General features: G+C 48.4%; 1 protein-coding gene across 1 annotated transcript in view; it reads left to right on the plus strand.

The window, feature by feature from the left end:
* LOC102373055 (antigen WC1.1-like) overlaps positions 1 to 10,161 on the plus strand; it is a 53,868-nt gene that overhangs the window by 5,409 nt on the left and 38,298 nt on the right. The gene's annotated exons all lie outside the window — the stretch shown is intronic.

Raw genomic sequence — 10,161 nt, forward strand, 5'->3', positions numbered from 1 at the left:
GATCCCTACCCCCCATCCCCCCCCATAGTTTAAAAAAAACAACCCCCAGCACTTACCAGCAGTTCAGCACCCGTCTGGCTGACTGGGGCCCCACCTGCAGAGCTTGGGGAAGAGGGACAGCCCCAGCAGCCCCAGCCCAGACCTGCTGTCCCCCACTGCTCTGTGCTGCCTGGGGGTGGGAGGGGCTCTGCCAGGAGGCCCCAGAGCTCCTCCACCCCTGCTTCTAAGGTAAGTAGAGGTTTTTTTTTCTGTTTTTTTTCTGTTTTTTTTTTCAAAGTGACAGTGCCTGGGGTTGTGGGGGTAGCCATGGGGGCCTGGGGGTGAGGCTAGGCGGGGGATCCATTGGGAGGGCTGGGGGGGGGGGCGATCGAGGGAAACGCTGGTTAATTAAGTGAACATCAGGCGGGCTGGTGGATGGAGAGGCGAGACAGTGTATTGGTTGCAAAATGGTTTTTACTTACGCTGCTGGTGGCCACGACGCAGGCTGTAAAGGCCGCTTACGTAGTTGCAACGAGTTGCTCCAACTGGCAAAAACCCGAGCCAGTGAGTCCACAGATGAACTGGGCATGCAGGGGAAGGGTACGTCGGGGATAAGCACTTGGCGACGGGGAGAAAAATCGGTAGTTGATCAGGCTACCCATTCGCTCTGCCATGAGTCAGGAATTCTTTTAAGTCACTCTGCAGCGTGCTCAAAGTTCTCCAACTTGGGCGGAAGTCGCGCGGATTTTTATACGGCCAGCGAGCCAATTACTAGCCGTCAAGTGGGAATAATTTAGAATCAGCCAATAATGGGGTGCGAATTTACATACAAATGGCGGGAACCTTTTTGCACCGGAGTTTATTCTTTGCAGCAGAAAATCCTACTGTGCAAAGAAGCTCCAGTGTAGCGGGAAAATTCCACTATGCCGACGCACTAAAATCATTGGGTTCTGACAGGGTGCAGAATGCGGGCCTTGCAGGGGGGTGGTAGTCCCTGCGGGGGCCATTTGGCCCCTTGTGTGGGGGCCGTACCCTTTGTGTGGGGAGCTTAACACCTGTTGGGGGGGGCTCTAGCCCTTGTGTGGGGGCTGAATCTCCTGTTGGGAGGCTGTAGCCCTTGTGTGGAGGCCAAACTACCTGTTGGAGGACTGAACCCCTGTTGGGGGGGCTGTAGCCCTTGTGTGGGGACCAACTCCCCTGTTGGGGAGCTGTCACTCCTGTGTGGGGGCCATAGCCCCTGTGGGAAGGCAGCAAAATATATATTCATGAATTCATGAAACATGTATTTAGAGTTCACTTTATTATTATAAGAGACATGCTTTGACACTGTAGATATGTCAAGAAAATATTGTCCAACTGACCGCTGTCTCTGTCTCACTCTCTTTCGCTCTTTATAGCAGTCTTTTGTTTTACTTGTGGAGGAACATGGATTTTGGGGTCTTTTACAGAGTGACTTTGGGATTTTTTTTATCAGGGATTTTTCAGTTTTCCAATAAGGAACACCAGAATTCCTGCAAGAACTATGTCTGCTCAGAGCTGGCACCTTGGACTCAGCTGGCTGTGGCTGACCTGCTAGCCAGTTGGGGCCAGGAGGACAGGCTTTGGCAGTTCAAAGCAGGCCACCACACCCAAAATATCTTTCAGGCGATAGCTGCCCAGATGGCTTGGCAGGGGGCAAATGTGGCAGTAGTGCTGCACAGAGGCCAAACCTGCAGCCACAGCCCACTGGCAGCTGGCCCAGAGGGGCTGGTGCCTCTACTGGCAGTGCAGTCCCCATCTGGGTCTGGCAAATGCGCAGCAGGTCACAGTCAGGCAGCAGCCCCCCTCTCCCTGCCAGACCCCTGCAGTGGGTAGAGGGTGCAGGGAACTCTCAGGGCTGCTTCAGCAGTCCAGCTGGCACAAGGGGTAGTGTCCCCAGGTACCAATTGGCTGGGCCCCAGAAACTCCTGAGAGCTAGTAGCTGTGAGCTACTTGCCAGGTGGCTTTTTATACCGCTGGGGACAGCACAGGTGCTGGCCCTGGGCTCTAGCTCCCCCTGGCTGCAGATCTGGGAGGAGCCAGGCAGGGTTATTTTGCCCCAAGTGGCAACATTTGCTTCATAACAAAGTGCATGTCCAAGCACGAGTGCTGAGGCAAAAAGCCCCGGCTCAAATTTGCATCACTTCTATCTGAGCTGCTGCATGCACACGTGCTTGCATGTGTAGATGCGCCCAAGAAGTCCAAAGAGGAAGACTGTGCCATCGACTACAGAAGAAAAAGTCGTGTCAGTCTGACAATGGGGCAACATTCTTTCCTGATCCCAAATGTGATGCTTAGTCTGACCCCAGGCAGAGGAACAGGAGCCTCTAGCCAGGAACCTCTGGGTTTTTTAAAATCCCAGCAGGACACCAGCACATCCTCATCAAAATCCCCAGCCTTGGATGGAGCTGACACCCAATGCTTTTGAGGAAGGTGAAACCTGCCTTCCCCCAAAACTAAGAACCTTAAGAACAGGAGGGAAAAAAATCATTCTTGGCCTCACGTGGCCGCCAGCAAAGCCCAGAAGTGTTTCAAAGCATTCCATCCATCCTCATGGTCTTGTATAGGAAGGTTCAAAGTCTAAAGGGTTGCATTCCCAGCTTTGGGCAACTATACTGTTTAGAGGTCACTTGTCTTTGGCAACTTCACTGCAGTGCCTTCAGTTATGAAGAGGAAGAATTCAGGTACAGGGTTCTCTGGGCTTCAGCTCAGGCACCCTCTTGTTAAACACATGGTGACCATTCCTTCTTGTCCTTCATCATTTCTAGGGGATACATCATACTTTCCCAGTCTTTCTTTCTAGTTGTTCTTTCCACAGCTTCTTGCTGCCTGCCTCTCTGAATAATCACTGGGATATCCTCTAATCACCAAGGTATTTTATTGCAGCGTTTTCTAACAGGCTGCTTGATCACAGCTCATCTGTTAACTAGTTTCTTCATTGTCCATTTTCAAGCTACTCTGTTGCTGGGTAGAGATAATCTATCACAGACTCTTAGGAAAATGTTAACAAGCACTGCCCTAAATACTGTTAACATTTTATTCTCTTTAAATATTCTCTCCACACTGACATGGTTCATGTACCTTTCAGCTCTGTGAAACTGTCCCTGTTACAACTGCAAGTATGTATTTTACTAATTTGGACTTTAGTCTGTTTCCAAATATAATAAAACAATCGCTTGCATCTAACCAACCACTAATTTAGTTCAGACAAATTCCTCTTTATTTGTCAAGGTGAGGTCTATCATGGAATTGTTGCACTCATTGAGTTAGGAAATTGTTAGAAATATTTAGAAATACCAAGGATATGTGAGGTCTAGAAGCATAAAATCCCAATCATATATCACCCCTACTGAAGCCCCAATGGTGGCAGAGCTGTTTACCTACATATTAAAGACAGCTTCATTATGAGCTAGTGTGATTTGATGGTCAGTGTACCCGCCGCCGCTCGACCAGGAGATCACGCGCTGCTTTCGCCCGGGCCCCAGATCTCGCACACCTGGGCTTTGCTGATGCACCCCGGAGTTTACCCCGACTAGTATCAAGGGGGACCCCAAAACTCACCTGCCACGACTTTGATGACATCTTCAGTGGGGGGTCTTCCCTTGGGGTATCCCCCAGTGCTGATGTGTTCCTCCGCGGGCAATCTCGGGGCTCCATCCTCCCCTACACCCTGGCCATTCGCCACCTTAGGGTCTTCCTATTCTGGCCTCTACTCCGTCCGCGCCTGGCCTCCCTCTTGCCTCAAACCTCTGCCCCCCGACTTGCCCCCCCCCCCTCCGGGGTGCCGCTGGCCTCTTTGCTGCTCCTACCAGTGATGCTGTGGTTACCCTCACCGTCGGCTCTGCGGTATGGGGCCCAGCCAGCCCCTTCCTGGGTACTGCTGCCGGCCCTGCCGCCGGCTCCGCTGCCGGCTTCCCCACCAACAGTGCCCCACCTCACGAAGCTGGCTCTTCCCCTCCACGTGCTGCTCCCGGCTGCGCCGCTGCACCGCTCGCAGCCGTCCTCGTCAGTTTCCTCCTCTGTCCCGCCCTCGGCGGGGGGGCCTGGGGCCCCCGCTCCCCAGCCTCCTTCATCCAGCCCCCCCGTTGCCTCAGCGGGGCTGCCTTTTGTTTCTCCCGGCCGGCGTGCCCCGCCCCCGCCGCTCAGCCGCGCCGGCGTGTGGACTTCCTTTGGCTCCTCCGGCCCTGCGGGAGGTAAGCGGGACCCTTTGCCACCATGGGGGTCTCCTGGCGTCCCCGCTCCCCTGGGACAGTCAGTATCAGATACCAACCTGTACCCCACCTTACACTCAGTCTGATATAATATCGATCCATAAATATGATCCATAAATATGAAAGATTATTTCGTCTGAATTTTCATTGACTTGGAAAATGATAAGGCATTTTTACATAGGGTGCCACATCACCTCCCGTTTCATCTTTTCTATTAGTGGTGTCACTAGGGCAGGGTAACTGGGCATCCACCTTGAACACTGACTTGTGGAGGGAGTGGAAAAAAAACAGCTGCCGCTGCAGCTCTGCAATCACACTGGTGGTAGCGTGAAGTTTCCACAGTCTCTATGACAGCTGCTCCAGGTACCTGGCTGCATCATTACTCCTCTGCTTTCCATCTTTCCTGCATAGGTGGTAATGATTAGGTTTTTTTTCCTTCTAATCAAGTATTTTTCTAAAAGTGAAGTTAAATAGGTTGAACTCGAGCCGCTAATTAACATTTTCAGTGCATCTTGTTTATTACTTTGGTGGTATACAGACAATCATAGTCATTTCCTCTCTTTGTTTTTTTTGTTTGGATTCATTTTCTTCTTAGTGCCTTGATTTGATGCTAAAAGGATGCTCATTCCATCTTTTCTATTTTTCTCTTATAAGTTTAACATGATTTCAGATAGTCTGGTCTGACCCTCCCCGAAGTGATGAGGTAGAGACCATCCAAACTGTGCACACTCCTCTCCAAATAAGAAGTGGAACAAGCTTCCAACAACAAAAAAAGGGACTCCATATGTGCATCATTAGTCTAACTCAAAGTTCACTTCTAGTATCTTCTGCCCTCTGCTGCCTTTCCTTGTGAAAGACAGAAAAGATTGTGGAGAAACTCCTTAGGACATTCTTCTCTTTCACTACTCTTGTGGGTACCTTGAATTTACCTAAAACCAGTGAGAGATCCTGCGATGCAGTGCCCTTAATGCCAATTAATGTGCTATCACTTGTGTTCCTACCTGCCAGCATCAGAAAACTATCTGTTTTAGAATGTTCTAGTTTTTTGTTATGTCTTTTTGTCTCAGACCAACACAGCTATCAAGTACACCCCTGAAACATGGAAGATGCTGAATTTTAGCCAATTTTGGATTTTAAACTTCACTGCAGAACAACAAGGAAGTTTTCTTACCTCCCTACCTGCCATCTGACACCTCCAGGGAAGGAATTCTACCTGATCAACACGTCAAAGAGCTACTCAACACAGCTCACAAAGACACTCTCATGGATCAGGAGGGACAGCCTTCCATATTCAACTCCCTCTGTGTAAAAATGAAGTTTATTTCCTACCTATGGGAACTTTTTACCACATTGTACTATCCATACTTTTCCCAGAGCCTGACGAAGGGACTTTGATCCTGAAATCTTGCAGAAAAGGAGAATTTTCTTGCCATTTTCCAGTTAGTCTAATAAAAAGTATAATTTTGGAACCAAGAGTTCTAGTTTTTTGTATGTCTTTCTGTCTTAGAATGGCATCCACTTTCTTGGCTCTAAGATAACAACATATTGTCCTGCTGTTTTCCTGGTTATGCAGAACTTTTTTGTGCTATTCTTAGTGTTATTCTTTTGAGCAATGACCATGAGGAATGGTCCATGTGGATGTCATATATCTGGACTTCAAGAAGGCCTTTGACTTAGTTCCCCATGATGTCCTCATGGTTAAGCTGGGGAACTGTGGCCTTGCTCATTGTATGGTCCAATGGCTAGGCAACTGGCTACGGGGTTGGACCCAAAGAGTACTAGTTGAAGGGAGCAAATCAACATGGCACAGGGTTACCAGTGGAGCCCCTCAGGGCTTGTCACTTGGGCCAGTACTCTTTAACATTTTTATCAATGATCTAGATTTGGGAGTCAGATGTGAACTGGCCAAGTTTGCGGATGATACCAAATTATGGGAGACGGCCATCACACCGCAGGACAGGCTGGGAATACAGGATGACTTGGACACATTCTCAAGGTGGGCTGACCAAGACTGGATGGCCTTCAATGCAGAGAAGTGCAAGATGCTATACCTCTGTAGGAAGAACCCCCAGCATACATACAGGCTTGGCAGTGCTATGCTCACTAGCACCACGATTGAAAGGGACTTGGGGGTCTTGATTAATCACAAGATGAACATGAGCCACAAATGTGATGCAGTGGCAGGCAAAGCTAACCAAACTCTGGCATGCATCCACTGATGCATTTCAAGCAAAACCAGGGAAGTCATGCTTCTGCTTTACTCAGTCCTGATGAGACTGCAGCTGGAGTACCGCATCCAGTATTGGGTCCCCCCACTTCAGGAAGGATGTGGAGAAGCTTAAGAAAGTCCAGAGGAGAGCCACTCATATGATCCAAGGCCTGGAGTTAAGGCTGTATGAGAAGAGGCTGAGGGACTTGGGACTCTTCAGTCTGGAGAAGAGAAGGCTCAGGGGGGACTTGGTGGCAGCCTACAACTTCATAAGAGGGGTACATAAGGACCTGGGAGAACATCTGTTCACCAGAACTCCCCAAGGGATAACAAGGTCAAATGGCCATAAACTATAGGAAGGCCGATTTAGACTGGATATAAGAAAAAAGTTCTTTGTGGGTCTGGAGCAAACTCTCTCCAGTGGTGGTGCAAGCACCTACTCTGGACTCCTTCAAAAAACTGTTGGATATATTTCTTGCTTGGGTCACTTGATCTCAGCTGACTTCCTGCCTATGGCGGGGGTGGGGGGGTGAACCCAATGATCTCATGAGGTCCCTTCCAGGCCGTAATGTCTATAAAATCTAGTATTGATTATCCAGTACAGATGCATATTCCTTTGATGGCTGGAGATCTTTTTGTGGACATTGTGAGCCAGTAGGGCGATCCTAGCTTCGTTCCCCTTTTGTACTCTCCTGCTATGACTTGGATTTTAAAGAAAATGGAGGACATCAGTGATCTTTTCAGTGCTAGGGATTGATAAACTCCACCCAGGTATTACTTACTCAAGGTGTTGGTTTATTTTTCAAAATAAAATGTTACAGTAACTGTAGCCTCGCTAATTACTTCATTAGTGGGATCTCCAGTGCCGCAGAGCAGTTCACCCAGCACCGGATACTTTCTGGCTATAATGTAGCACTCAATGTTCTGAATGCTAATTATCTTATTAGTGAGGTGCATTCCCTGTGTCTCTCATGTAAGTCTCATACCGGGGTCAGTCCCGGTTGCTTCTCTGTTTTCTGCATTGCCACTCCCAGCAGCATTGCCCCTTTGGGATTGGGATCCAAGCCAGTGTGGGGTCCTCTTGCCCACCCATTGTCCTTCACCCATGGGATACCTCCTTCACTCTGGGATCCCTTGCTGTGTGACTCTGCCAAGCCTTGGCTTCCACCACACTCACCAGAGCTGCTAGAATCTCATGATGCGTAGCTTGCCTTGAATGGACTCTCTCTGTCTAGAGTTCCACGGTCTTGGCATCTCTTCCTGGTTGCCAGGCAGGTTCCTTGTATTCTTCGCCTTCTGGGGCTCCGAACGCCCCTCACTGCCTCCTTGTGCCCTAAGGCAAATAGTATATGCCCCACCACTGGATTTATACAAGTCTTGGCAGGCTAATCACCCGGGCCTGCCATGGGTGTGTGATTCCCTCCACCTGGCAGGGAGCATGGTCAGGTCAGTTGTGCCTGATCCTGTTTTAGTAACAGGGCTCCTGCCTGAGCCCCTGTTACAGACATGCTTGACAACCTTGAGGCTTGGTTGAGGCAAGCATCCCGCATAGCTCTCTTTTTCCATTGAAGAAGGCTAACAGAATACTGGACTGCGTTAGCAGGAGTGTTGCCAGCAGATCGAGGGGAATGATTCTTACCCTCTGCTTGGAACTGGTAGGGCCACCTGGAATCATAGAAAATTAGGGTTGGAAGTGACCTCAGGAAGTCATCTAGTCTAACTCCATGCCAATCCTGTTACGTATCAGTTTTACGCTACTTTCATCTAAACTGTATTTTCTTAACTTACAAACAAGAATGTTCTCTTACCATCCACAATGTGCATTACCTTGTCATAAAAGAAAATCAGACTGATCCTTCATGATTTACGCTTGACAAATCCATGTTGGCTATTCCTGATCACCTTTTTATCCTCTAGGTGTTTAGAAATATATTCCACAAGCTTTTGGGCTATCAAGGTCAGACCAGTCTGTAATTCCCTGGAAACTTCCGTGTCCCTTTCTTAAAAAGGGATGCTATATGTGCTCTTTTCCTGCTATCCAGGACAACAGCCAACCTGTATGAGTTCTCATAGAAATTGGCCATGGCTCTGAAATTAATTGAGTACTTTAAAATTAATCTCCTCCAGTCCTGCAGTCCTAAAAAATACAGCTTCTCTAAATAATCTCTAACCACTTTTTTCTCTACTCTAAGCTGTATATCTCCTCCCCTATCCTTACCACCAGCTCTAGTCATCATCTGATAGCTGACTTTATTCATGGAAACTGAAGTTAAAAGGGCATCAAATACTTTAGCATTTTCCACATTCTCTATTATTAGATATCCCTCTTCATTTAAAAAGGTACCTACACTTCCCTTGGTCTTCCTCTTCCTACAGAGGATGCTTTTTTGTTGCTTTTTACATCCCTTGCCAGCTGAATCCTAATTCATACCCTGGTATTCCTGATTTTCTGCCTGCATGGTTGTGCAATACTTGTATTTAACACTGATTCTTAGTAATAGTGTCAAGTTTTCACTTTTTGTAAGATTTTTTGGGGGGGTTGCAATTCACTGAAGAGTCTTCTATTTAGCCAGGCTGGTCTCTTGCTACACTTCCTATCCTTCCTTCACATGGGGATAGCCTACTTTTATGCCCATAATATGGTCTCTTTAGAACAGTGATTTTCAATCTTTTTTTTATTTATGCACCCATAAGTGTGGTTATTCACAAAATTTTTTATACTGATCATAGAAACATATTGAAGGGACCTCAGGAGGTCATCTAGTTCAACCCCCTGCTCAAAGCCAGACCATCCCAGCCAAGGTTTTGTCTAGCTGGTTCTTAAAAACCTCTGAGAAAAGAGATTCCCCAGCCTCTCTGGGTAATCTGTTCCAGTGCTTTACTACCCCATTAGTGAGGAAGTTTTCCCTTATACCTAACCTGAACTTTCCTTGCTGCAACTTGAAACCACTTCTCATCTGCCACCACTGAGAACAATCTAGCTCCATCCTCTTTGAAACCACCCTGTGAGTGATCAGTTCTTGCTGAGTGCTCATCCCATGAGATGTCTGGGTAGTTGAAGTCACCCATGATGACCATGCTCTGAAAGTATGCAGCCTCTGCCAGTTCTCCAGAGAATTCCTGGTTGAGCTCTTCCTCTTGGTTTGGAGGTCTGTAATATACTCTTACAGTCAAATCCCCTTCCTCATGCTCTCCCCATATTTTGACCCAGAGGGTCTCAAGTTGCTCTTCTTTGTTTCCAATCTTCATATCTAAGGTAGCGTAATGTTTCTTGACATAGAGTGCAACTCCTCTGCCCTTCTTCCCAACACGATCCCTCCTATACAGGGTGTATCACTCTAAACCTGTGGTTCAATCATAGGTGGAGTCCCACCAAGTCTCCATAATCCCTATGAGATTGTATTGCTTATTGGTTAGCAGGAGGGCCAGTTCCTCCTGTTTGTTGCCCATGCTTCTGGCATTGTGCATGTGGTGGGCCAGTAGGGGGCGCTCCTGTGTTGAACCGCCCACCTCCCTGCGCCCACCCACCTTCCAGGCTCCGAGTGCCTCCCTTAGGGTGCCTCCCGTCCGGCCGACCCCTTCCCTGGAGCACACCCGCTAGCCTGGGGTTCCCGCTGCCACCATCCAAGGCTCTGGACTCACTTCCGGCTCTGTGCACCTTGGAAAACACAGGCCTGATCGTCCAATGGGTGCTAGACCCAAATACAAGCACTTGGGGCACTTCCCCAAGTCAGGGGCTGATTA

The sequence above is a fragment of the Alligator sinensis genome, unplaced genomic scaffold, assembly GCF_000455745.1.
Source record: "Alligator sinensis unplaced genomic scaffold, ASM45574v1 scaffold161_1, whole genome shotgun sequence".
NCBI classification, from domain to species: Eukaryota; Metazoa; Chordata; order Crocodylia; family Alligatoridae; genus Alligator; species Alligator sinensis.